At 45.4% G+C, this 12,609-nt stretch overlaps 1 long non-coding RNA gene across 1 annotated transcript in view; it reads right to left on the reverse strand.

The window, feature by feature from the left end:
• Positions 1 to 9,055: 9,055 nt before the first annotated feature.
• LOC108447556 overlaps positions 9,056 to 12,609 on the reverse strand; it is a 4,105-nt gene continuing 551 nt past the window's right edge. The window contains exon 2 of the long non-coding RNA XR_001863183.1: positions 9,056 to 12,352. This is a non-coding gene — a long non-coding RNA (uncharacterized LOC108447556). The remainder of the gene's footprint in view (positions 12,353 to 12,609) is intronic.

The following is a 12,609-nucleotide window of genomic DNA, read 5'->3' on the forward strand; positions in this document are numbered from 1 at the left end:
TGGAGTTGGTGCTCCCACTGAATTTCTTGGTGCTACTGGTCCATTTCCACCGTCTCTGCCCCAACAGGTACCCATTGGCTAGGGAAGAGAGGCTAAAACTGCAGCTCTGAGATCACATAAATTCTGCTGAGTTTAAGTGTCTACCAAAAAAGTAAACCAAACTATGCATTTCTTTCTTCTGTAGTCCACTTACTGCAGCAAGCCCATTTTGGTCTGAAGAAGGTGGAACTGGGCTGGTAAATCCAGTGATGATTTTAGCAGACTTGCACTGAGGTTGTTTATTTTTCTCCAGCCTGACTTTGCCCCGTTTCTTTTTCTCTGCTGTCCCACACTGTCTCACTTTCCTTTCTTTTATGTCCCTTTGGCCCAGTCATGCAGGGCAGACTGAGTGAGATATTTTGGATAGGGTTCTTTTTGTATTTCTAAGTGGATAATGATTACGCTGGCAATATTTAGGGCTATAGAGCTTGAAATTGGAGAATTCCCACAGCTCCTGCTCCTACGGAGCCTTCTCATACTTTGCAAGCTGGGTTCAGGATTAAGGGCCAAGATTTGTCCGGTCTACTGCAACACAACGTCCTGTATGGGCAATTCTTGTTGAAGCTGTCACAGGAGAGGAAAGAACCTTTGTGGTCTGGCTGTGTGATGAGGCTGAAGGAGCAGAGCTTGCTGTTCCTGCATAGCCAGATCTGCTGGGAATGGCCTCGGGAGTGGAGAACAAGGCAGCTCTTTAGTCTCTGGCCTAGAGGAAGAGAGGGTGATTACAGGGGAGGGGTGGGAGACATGCATGGGAATGGGGATTGTTTTTTTGCATCCTTTCCCCAAGAGCTTATGGCTCTTCTGGTTTACTGGAGGTGGAAACAAGACTGCATGCCTCAAAGGGCTTTGGAACAAGCACACACAAGCCAGATTCTCACCAGCTCTAAGGCTGTAAAGGTGATAGAACTGAACGGGTGTCATGAGCAAGGGTCTGTCCCATACACTGGTGTTAGGGTACATACACAGAGCTGGTATTTAGGAATATATTAGCTTTGCCATCTGCTCTGTGTGTTTTAGTCTCCTCCCCAGAACTGAGGCTGTCCATCCCCTTCCTCATTCCCATGTGCTGACTCTCCAGTGCTCCCAGTTTACAAATACTCGTAATAAACTGGTGAGGGCACACCTTCCCATTCTGTCTGGTTGGACCTGTTGGCAGTGCAGTTCTGCCCGCTCCTGTCTATGGCTGCTCTCAGGCTGTAGACTCTTCATACTCTGCATTAAGCCATCTGCTGTCTTCAAGAAGTGGGAGAGAAGGTGTCCCCCTGAGTCTGGGACCGTGTGTGTATCTCAAAAGACCAGCATAGATATTGTTACAGAAATGTATTTGCCTTTTCCCAGCTTTTTCAGCTTTTTTTCCCCCTTGCTGTCCAGCCTCCTTAGCCAGTGGAGAGGAGTACTGCAGCAGCAGGGTTTGGAGGGAGCAGGAATCCTTCTCCTTTTCTCCTCCCTTCCTCTCAGGACTTCCCCCATCTTTGACAGAGAAGTTTCAAGGTGAATTTCAGGAGTGGAGCCACCAAGGGAAGTCTTTCACCCTGGGTTTTTTTAGAGGCAGTGCTGGTGAGATGGGGGAGGGAGCATCTTTCTTGGACAATCCGTCCATTTTAGCTAATGTGTCAGATAGCATTCTGTATACAGTGATAACGCAACGTTGCATTTTAAATTATTTAATCCTTAGGGCACTGGTATTTTCTAGACTCCCAGATGTGTACTTTGAAGTTTGTGTGTGTATATAAAGTCTGTAGTCTATCAAAGGTTAACAGGCATCCCGTTTGTGTGACTTTGTGTTTTGTAAGTTTTGCAGCAGTGAGTGTTGGTCAACTGTTGATTGCTCTTCACTCTGGTTCCCAGATTTTTTTCCCCTCTTCCTTCCCTTGCCCCCCACTGCCTTTCTGATGGCTAACCTATTACAGCTTTCCTACCCTAAAAGCAGACAAAGGAGACTCGAAGCCTGTAGGCTATTGGGGGAAGTTCCCCTTGTTTTTAATTACTTGAAGGTCAACAAAAATATTAAAATAACTGGGTTGTCAGGAGTTCCCCCAAAGCTCATTTCTTCAGTATGATATCACCCCTCACTTGGTGCTGACTCCAGTACCGTGGTCTTCACATTGTAACAGCAATGTGGTTGGAAATGATTAAAACTCTAGATATAAAAAAGGTGAGATAGAAACAGGAGAAAGCCACTGTCTGAGCTGATTTGAGAACAGTTGTCACACACATATCTGTATATGTATATATATATATATAATTTTTTACATGAATGCTTTTACTTCTTCCTGGCAACCTAATGAATTAATATTTTATGGCCATTTTTTGCTGCTATTGAGCTCAATTTGTGTATCAAATGGAGACTGAAGCTGCCTTTTTGCCTTTTCTGTAGACTCTGCTCCACTTCACTTGCATCAACCATCTCCATCATTTCTTCCCTTCAGTTTTGCCCTCCTCTGAGCTAGCCACAAGCCTGTTCTCAGGAGGCAAATGATCACTTCCTACAGGCAGCCACCACAGCAGGCAATAGCTGCCCTGGCAGTGGCAGTCCTGACAAAGGCCAAAGATGTGATGGGTCACAGGGACACTGCAGCTGGGAGTATTTTAAGAGCAGGGTCAGGTATAAGGGGCAATAGAAGCAGGGAAGAAGGTGTAGGATTAAGTATGCAGGAAACCTCCAGTAATGCTGCTGACTCTGTGGGTCGAACAGAATGTTGCAGAGTCTTTCAAACTGGCACCTTTCAGTATTAAATGCAGTACACATGTTGACGTACAGCCTGGAGGGCTGCCTTACCTATAGGTAGGCTCCTTCCTGGTCAAGCCTGTAGCACAGAGCAGGAGAACCTAAAGCTGAATGTGAAAAGGGCAGCTCCCAGCCACTTTCCTGGCAGAGCGGCTCAGAGACAGATTGATTGTTATGAGGCCCAGGGTGTGCATTGGGCTGCTGGCTGCCTCAGCTCCAAGAATGTCTCCGTGTGTTCTGCTGTAGCTTAGCTCACACAAGCTTCCCATGAGATTGTCATCTTATTCCCTGTAACTACAGGGTGAGGACCAACTTGCTCAGCTGTGAGTTTCACTGCTGCTGAGCTCCACTGCTAATCGTTCAAGTCAGATGGATTTCTTTTCCCATGTATAAAAGCAATTATGGAAACAGGAGACCGCTTTCTGCCCCCTGGCAAGCTGCCATCAGGGCCCTCATTCTTAGCATGTGGGCACGCAGTGAGAAGTGAAGAGATGATGCCCCATCTCTCCCAGGCCTGGAGGCTGTGGATTTGCAAAGGGGAAAGTCCAAGTGCATGATCTGTGACAGAGTGTGTGGAATTCTGGAATAAAATGACTTTCCACAGAAACCTGGTTGTCTCTGGCATGTTTACAAACAAAGGAACATCTCTCTCTGCTTTCACCTCGGTGCATCACCTTCATGCTGATATAACTCTGCACCACACCAGTGCTTGGGGACTGACATGCCCCTTGCTGATTCACTTGCTTTCCCTTTGCAGCTCTGGGCACTCAGCACTTTGCAGCTTGTCTCGAGGGAGTAATCAGCTCGGTGCGGCAGCGTCCTGGCTCCTGGCAGCTTTCACACCAGTCACAAGATGATGCGTAATTGTGGCGCTGAGCCTCCCATCCTCTCTCCAATAGTCCGCGTGCCCGGACAGGCACCTGCTTTTCATGTGGCTCCCCAGACTTCAGAGGCTTCCGTGCCTCTGGAATATTAAACTTTCCTGTGCAAGCTCCCCCACCCTTGTTCAGTCACACCTTGGTTTTTGTGTGCCAGGCCTCTCCCCTGCCAAATGCACTCCTCTCTTATCCAGGCATCAGCCTTGAGGCAGCGAGGAACCTGCTTTGCCAGGGGCCCATGTCTGGTGTGCTGAAGTTCTTTGCAGTAAGACCCAGTTTTATGTGCCTGCTTGGGAAGGTGGAGTGGAAATGCTGGATGTCAAATAAAGTGTGAAGTCGTGCTGCTTTTGATGGGTCCCAGGCTCCTTAACTCTTGGAAGACATGCTACAGTGGCAACATTGTCCTATAAGACTTATCTTAATGAGGACTCTCTAATTAACTGTTTTGGAGGGTATTTTATGATACAAAGGGAGTCTACATCTCCAACAACTTCATTTTTTCTAATGTCCCTTGCCTGCGTTGCTTTTGTTTTTTTCCTTTTATCTGTCCTGTGGTAGAAACAGATCAGATGAGATCAAGCACGTTTCATGCCATACAGAGTCTTACAGGAACAGCTAAAATAAGCTGCTCTGTGAAATCTGTGACAGGTATTACCCCCTCAAGTTAAAGCCCCTGGAAAGCCTAGAGCCTGCAATACATGGTTAATATATGCAGTGGTTTGCACCTTTGCATAAAAGCTGTCCTGGCACGAACAGGGAGGAGAGATCAAAAGATAAGTGTCTGTTTAATGTAAAGAAGAAATAATTGAGGGGAGTGATAATTATTTCAAGTATGGAAAAAGTTGCTACAAAGAAGAGCACAAATAGTTCTCCAGGCTGCAAAGACTCAGAACCTCTTTTGTTCTTAGCCTAAGGAACAAACAGCTTAGGAGGAAGGTGAATTTTGGAAAAAGCAAAAGCCCACTTTGTTATATAACCACAGTCCTGTCCTGCATATTAATGTAGCTGAGTTTACATTTTACTTATTTATTTTTGCATCTCTTAATTTTAAAAATAAATACATAAATTCTAGCCTATTTTGTAGCTAATCTTAAACTGGGGAAGAAAGGATGACTGAAACCCAAATTTGAGATTATCATGCTACTGTTGAACTGCATTATTAATGTAGTAATTTTTTCTTCCCAAAGACTTAGTTGCATCCATGGTTTTTAAGGTTTAATATTCTAATCTTCAGAAAAGCTGCAGACAGCTGCTGCTTTTTAAATTTAGTCTCACAGAAAAAAAAAAAAGAGCCTCTTCCAAATTTTAGTTTCACAGAAGAAAAGAGCAGCCTTTTTCAAACAAGGAATTTCTCTTCCAGATAAGATAAAATATGTTTGCTCACTACCTGGACTATTCAGTGGCTCCAGCATGGCTCACTGAATCAGACTGGATGTTGAAATGCTGGGCTTTGCCCACAGATGCAGCAAGCAAGAAATGGGAGATTCTACCTCCTACCAGTGAAACCCAGTATTGGCTTCCAGCCCTAGGAGAACTGCTGTGGTCCAGACATTTGGGGAACTGTTTTGAGATATCTGGATTTTATCTTTTTTATCCTTGTCAGGTTGAGTTACTATCTGAGTTTATGATCTGAGGGATTCAAAGAATATCCTCCCACTCTGTTGTTTTTTTTTTTTTTCCTCTCTCTCTCGTTTTTTAATTTAAGATTCAACACCTTCTTAGAATAGCTCTTATTTAACAATGTGTCCCCTACACAATCAAGGATAAAATTTTTACTAGCATTCTCTGAGAAGGACAGCATTATTCACATGTCAAGGACCCAGAAATATGGTGGTGAGCAGGCTATTATTCCTTTCTTTACAGTATGTGATCCTGTGGAATAATCTTGCAAACAGTAAGGCAAAAGAGGGTGGTAAGACCAGTGGGTAAGGCAGGGAAGATCTGAAATCATTCTGTAGACAGGAAATGTTCTTGTCATTTTACAAACAGCAAAGAGAGTGGGACACAGAGTTTGGCTCAAGGAACTCAAACTTCTCATGATTTTAAGCTTTCCTAAGTACTCATGCAGAAGTCAGTTCTGAACAAAATCACATTAAACACAGTAAAAGATGGATTTTTATTTTGTGCCTTGGTTCAATTTCCCTGGCTCCTGTGGCTAAGTAGCTCTTTGATCTGTCTATTAACACTCAGTGCTGAGCTTCTCAGGGGAAATAAATATATATATATAAATTCTAACCACATTCTTCATGAAAAGCCTTCTCCATACAAATAATGGGCAAAAGTTGCTTACTTGTGTTTTTGTTTTGTTTAGGATTTTCTTTTGTAAGGCAACAATTCCCTGGCTTCAGTGCAATTCCACCCTTCCCCTTCCTCTCTCTGTGGCAGAATTGTCACTGTTCTACAAAAGCACGGGGGCGATACTGTCCCATAAGACATCCCACTACAATGATCCTGGTCCTGTACAACCCTCTTGTCTCATTCTGCTCAGCATTGCAAAGCATTGCACACCTCAGAGGCAACAGACACGAGAGCATAGATGGCAAATGATGGACTGTGTAGGCTCTTTCCCACAACAGGCATTACTTCAAAACTCGTAGTGCCCTGGCAGGCTCCTTACCTCCCTTGAAAGGCAAGAAGCAATTGTTCCTGGAAGCAGTATTGCAGAATGACATTTTTGCCTTCAGATTCTTGAATTTATTTAGCACAGGGGGCCTTGGAGACAGTAAGTACCACCACTTACATGGATAATAAGATGTGAATCATGTTCAGCTGCTGCTTGTTTGCAGCAGCAGCGAGGCACTCTCAGAGGGCCTGAGGTGCGCTGGAGCCAAGGCAGTACAAGGCACAGCAGTTCCAGAGGCTGCAGAGCTGCAGCTCCCACGGTGCTTGTTAGGGAGCATGCTGGCAGGGGCCCAGCTCCCTGGCATTCACAGGGAAGGTGGTTTTTGCTGAGGCAAGGACATGACCAAGGCACAAACCTTCTCTTTTCTGAATCACTACCTGTGGTCATGAGAGAGACAGTAGTAGAAAGCATCCAGCCTTTTTTTTGAACAAGGAGCAATGAACTTGTGTTTTGGGTTAGGAACCTTTCTCCTCTTGGGGATTTTTTTAAATTTTATTTTATTTTGTAGGTTTTTTTTCTTTTTCTATGTAAAACAAGAAAATGAATAAAGAATGATGCATCTTCAGTCCATCACTCTGCACTGCAAAGGAGGATGTTTGGTATCATCAGCAGACTGGTGACTCCCAAGCTTTGTGCCCTGGGACAGACTTACCTTTTTGTGAGCCTGCCCTGCCTACGGGAGACCTGTATTTCTGGTAAGTGCTCAGCATCCAAATGTGCCTTACTGAGACTGCATGACTGAGGTGAATGGCTCAAATGTTACCTTTCTGACTAGCACCAGCACTGCCTCAGACCCAGAGGAGATGTCTCCTCTTGAAGCCAGGACAAGGCCTCAACAAAGTCTCACCCTCTGAATGCCAAAAGAGCAGGCCAGCTGTACCTTCCCAACAGGGCTGGGCTGCTGTGGCTGGCTCCTGACAGAGCTGGGTTTAGTCTCAGACCAGTTCTCTCAGCAGTCACAGAAACCTCCTCCTGTTAAGAGAACTGCAAACCTCCCTCACCCAGCACCACGGCAATGGCAGTAAGAGGGCGGGTGGGTTGAGAAGCCATAGCACCTACTCAATATGATACTTTGGCTGCAAAGTCTTCTTTGGGGACTATTATCCAGCCTGCCCATGGCCAGTCCACTCACTTGAGGAAGCTCTGCTGGGGCCACCTGTCAGACCATGTACAAGTGCAGGGAGCAGAACAGGCTCAAAGTCTTCTGAAATAATCTTCTTTCTGACATAATTTGCCAAATCCCCAAACACAGAGACCTTAGGAGGGAAAATGACATTCCTTCAGGAAAAAGCTATAAACTCAATGGTATGACAATTACGTCAGTATCCACCAGGAATTTTTATTTCCTTCTTTGTAAACAAGTAGATATTAAAACAGTACAAAGTCTGCTGGTAAATCACTGAGCAGTTGCTGCCTATGGAGAGTGGAAAATTATTACTGAGTAATGGCTGCAGCGTTCCTCCCCAGGGACTGGGCAGCTACAGCCTCAACAGTGACTTATCTTCAAATGAGTTTCAGAGCTTCATCTGAACTACTTGTTGTGTCAGTGTTCTTGCTGAAGCTGCCTGCCAGCACCAGAATCAGAGATCTCACACATGCCCAAAAGATCCCTAGAACTCTGTTTTATTTCACTCATAGGGTACACCTGTGCACAGTCTCTCTTCCTGGCCTCATCAAAACACTCTGAAGTGACATGAAGTGAGAAACAAACCCCCCAGAGGAGCACACAGAGCACAGCCTGGTATTACCCTTTCACTGTGCACCCCCCTCACTGAACAGAGAGGCTGAAATAAGCTCAAACAACCTTCCCACCTGCTTCAGCCAAAGCCGATGGTTTAGGAGCCAGGTTCAGGAGTGCAGTGGAATTGCTGCTGGGCTGCTGCAGCAAGGGGTCCTCATGCTGACCGGTCTAAGGGGCACTGAGACACTGAAAGTGTCTGATGTTTTATAAAAATGGCCATAAATGTTTTATCTAAAGACACTGAAGTGATGATGATGGGCTGTTAACTCACCCACCGGTGTCTGGGCTGAGATGCTGCAGTCTCATAATCCGTGCCTACTTGTCAGGCCTCAGCTCTTGCTAACTTCACACTGCTAAAAAGAAGCAGTGTGCATTGTCACTCTCCTCTTCATCCTTTTGCACAGAATGGCACAAGACACCTGGCACATGTGATGCCAGCAGATGCTGGTAATGTACAGGTACATACATTTTGATACACATGGAGCACACATTCTGCAGGGGGATCACATCAACTACAGGCCCATGAAGAACAACAGCTGACATGAAATACATTTCTGTTCTTTCATTGCTTGGATAACTGGAAGGCTTTTGTTTGTGTCCTAAACTGAGCCCACATGTGCTAATGAACATGAAGGATTATTCCTGACCCCCAAATCCTTTCATCCTAATAAAACAAGGCTGGACAATGAGACAACTAAAAATATCCCCCAATGGTCTGAACAAAAGTCAGCACCCCCTCCTCTCCCTCCTTCACACATATTTTTTGCTAAACATCATTTTCAGCCAGTTGTAGCTTTGCTTAGGAAAATCATGCTTGGGCAAGTTACAGCTCACCTCCCTCTTACCAGACTTGCACGATGCTTTTACTTGTGGCAGCTGGCCACAGCCTGGCTGATTCTGAGTAACTAAGCCTCTGGAGACACGTATTTTGTGAGCTATCAGCATGTGCTTGGCATGCCCACATTTGTTCAGTAAGAAAAATGTAGGTGGACAACCAGGGTTGTTTCCATAACTGTCTGAAATAATTGAACTGGAAGCTGCAAATGTAAATTACAGATTTAATCCTCTTTTTTATTAGTCTCATTTCTAATGTCAGGGATATTTACATAGCAGGATGGAAACAGAAGACAGTGAGGGGGTGGGTAAGTAATGAATGATTTATTAGAGATCCCATTTGGTGTACTAGTCCAAAACAAACGAGGCAGAGCATATGTATAACTTACTTTCTGTTTGTATGTAATAAAATATGGATGCTAATACATCCCAGCCTGATCTTTAATCATATAGATTTGCTTTTCGGTCTAGTTTTAAAATGGAACATCTATAAAGCAATCCCTAAAGAGCTTACAATGAGAATCTCACAGAAAACTTCTTTCAGATATCTGTTTGTACCATGTGAGAGAAGCAAGCAAGCACTGTGAATTAGTGTGTGCCACAGAGGTTGTAGGTAATTCTCCCTCAAAATTGCTCAAAATGTCTCTGCTTTGCCTCATTCCTCCCTTGTGTTTTCCTCAGCACTCTGTCTCCAGGAAAAAATCCTGCTGGTCTCTGGACACGCTTTGTTAATTGAAGTGCAGGGTAAGGCTTCCTGGAAGGTTCAAAGGACTCAAGTTATCCCTCACAAGAATCCCCTTGGGGACTTGCCCTCACACTCACCCTTCTGCACAGCAGGCAATGCTGTCTCCTCCCCAGCCACCCCAGCAGAGCCCAGGGCCAGCAGAAAGCCCATCTGCTCCTTCTTGGGGGCACTGAGGCTCAGTGGGGGCCCAAAGCTGCCTGCCCAGTGCCACCATGGCCATCACGCACTCTCCCAATGCAGCGTCAGCCCATCTTCCCCCGACCCTTCCCCTTTTCCCAGCGCTCCAGAGAAGAGCAAACATCTCTGTTACTTGTGCTGGTTCCCCTCCTGGCCCCAGCAATACCCACTCCTCCCACCCTCCTTGCTCCCCTGCTACAGAGGCCCACGAGTTTCCCTGCCACTGACAGTCCCTGAGAGCATCCTATGCAGCCGGTCTAGACTGTGTGAGGGGATGTTACTATGGAAACATTTACGTCCTCCCGGTCTTTGGTGTGCTTACTAAGAGCATTCAGCATGTTTGTCTCCTGTATTCTTGCTGGTGGAAGAAGAAAATCTCTTTTCCTTTGCAATGTTTACTTTGAAAAGAAAAAAAAGGAAGAAATTATTTAAGCACATATCTTGACTTTCCATCTTAAGGAAGGGGGAGGGTGAGTGGAGGAGTATTAGTTTTCCACCTCCTGGTGATGCTGTTTGGCTGGAGGTGGCTCTCTGCAGTGCTGGATTTATCAGGGCACTTCACAGCTTCCCAGCCAGGCCTTTGGCCTCTATCCTGCAGCGAGCTCTGGAAGAGCAGCTCCTTTCTCCTGCAGCTGGCCCCTCGCTTCTGTGTCAGGATGGATCTTACTGATCCCAGGAGCTCCCTTTGCCCAGGTATCCAGGGCAGGAAAACAACATCCACGGTGGTAAAGCTGTTAACATGACAGCAGGATGTCACTCACCATGCCCACAAATTGGTGTTCCCTCAGAAGCCGCCTTTTTGTGCTGTAAATTAAATTTTCTTCAGAGCTGCTCAGTCTCTGAGCCACAAATATATTATGTAATATTGGAAAACAATTCTTTTTTAGACACTTTTGAGTTAGTAGAAAGTAGCTAGTAGTCCTCTGCTTAGAAAATACTTATAATTTTTTTTTTTTGTACAAAAATTCCCAAAAATTGTTATTTGTGCTATCTTGCACCTTGGTCAAAAACTCTAGCCACAGTGGAGACATCTCTGACATAATATCTGCAAAAGAAGAAAGATAATTTATGAAGAAACTGGGGTTGTAGTTCATGAAATGATTTAACAACAGTTATTCTGCAGTCCTGCAGGAAACAGGGAAAAATATGCTTTTCTCTTAATGGCTGGCTTCTGGTTACTTGATTTCATGTTCTGGATTGGAGATTGTTACAGAAAATCTGTCTGGAACTTGTAATATGAACAAATTTCCACCTCCGTTCACACACAAAAGGGAAAGCAGGCAGCTAGGAAACAGGCAGATCTGGGTTAAGTTCCTCATTGCATACTTCATTTTTGCTTACGTGATTCTTGCGCACACATTCCCAGAGTCCTTTCAGAGAAATCTATAATTATCTTTCCATGAGGAAGGGTTGGGTGTACACATATTGGGTGCATTTCTGTTTATTTAGCTGCTATTATGGTCGTAAAATTGCCCTTTTCTTTTCACTTAAAGGAGGGGAAAGCAGGCACAGCAGTGGATGTGAGAGCTCTCCCTTAGCCAGTGAGGACATGGAAGTGCTGTCCACCCATCCACACAGCCAATCACCCACTTGGCTTCTTTAAAACCTGCTGCATCCTCTCAATTGTCCTTTGAAGCTAGATCTGCCTCCGCTGTAGTATTTATCAGAACAGTTATCTCAGACTGCTCAACTGCTACTTTTTTTGGCATCGGAGGCGGAGGACATTTTTCTGTGTCTCCTCTATTTTAATGAGTCATTTCAAATTCCGTGCTACGAAAGAAAGAAAGAAAGAAAGAAAGAAAGAAAGAAAGAAAGAACCAATACCAACCAAAATAAAATAGCAACAAACCAACATGGAAGGAAAATTGCCCTTTTTAATTCAGCAGCCAGTGTTCATGTTACAGATGTGAAGTAACATACTCTGCTTTGTAGCGACAATGCTAAGACCAGACTGCTAAAAGCAGAAATTGGGTCACACTTCATCCTCGCAAATTATCAGTCGTTTAAGACATTCCAGGCAGTTAGACCTGAGCAAATGTGGTGAAGGCTATGGTTTTACACAAATACGACTGAGGCCTGAACTGCAAAATAGTGGAGCCTTTTGCACAAGTAGCTGAGAGCAAGCTGAGCTGCAGAATGATGATGTTGGAATAAGCAAGGTTCCACCACAGCTCTCAGAGCTGATGGTGCTGTGAGGCTGGCAATGTGGAAAATCAACCTTTTGAAGCTGGATAACTCTGACACAGTGAGGGAGGACACAGGTATCGAAACTCCGAGCTCACCGGAGCTGTCCAGTGCTTGTGTGACCAAACTGAAATGATGGTGAAGGAACTGAAGCCAGCGGAAAACTGTTGGCCCATGTGAGTTTCTGGCTGTGAGCTGTCTCAGTGGGGGCCAGGCCAGCTGGTGGAACTGTTTAGCAGGAACAGGGTGGGGGAAGAGGTCTGACTTCTTTCCTAGAAGCAAGTTGAGTTGGATCAGATAAAACGCGAAACCGCACTTTGAAAGCTATCCAAGGTGACACTGCTCTTTATGGCCGCAAGGCTCTATAGGTGATCCATTAATGCTCCCATCACTCGAATGATATCTGCACAGAGAACAGAGAAGCAACTGCATCAGCATGAAACTGCATGGCAGGAGAGGACATTCTCATTCCTCAGCTGTGGAATAACCAACTTCATTTTCAGCCCTTGCATGGGTTGAAGGCACTAGTTAGACTGATGCTCCCGGCTGCCCGGCGGCGCGGCTGTACAGCCGGGCTCCTCAGAAGCCTCTCTGCGGCCGTGCGGCGCCGTGGCCGCTGTGAGGCCGGCAGGCGGCGGGGCGACGCCCCCCCGCGCCGCC

The sequence above is a fragment of the Corvus brachyrhynchos genome, unplaced genomic scaffold, assembly GCF_000691975.1.
Source record: "Corvus brachyrhynchos isolate BGI_N302 unplaced genomic scaffold, ASM69197v1 scaffold56, whole genome shotgun sequence".
Lineage (NCBI taxonomy): Eukaryota > Metazoa > Chordata > Aves > Passeriformes > Corvidae > Corvus > Corvus brachyrhynchos.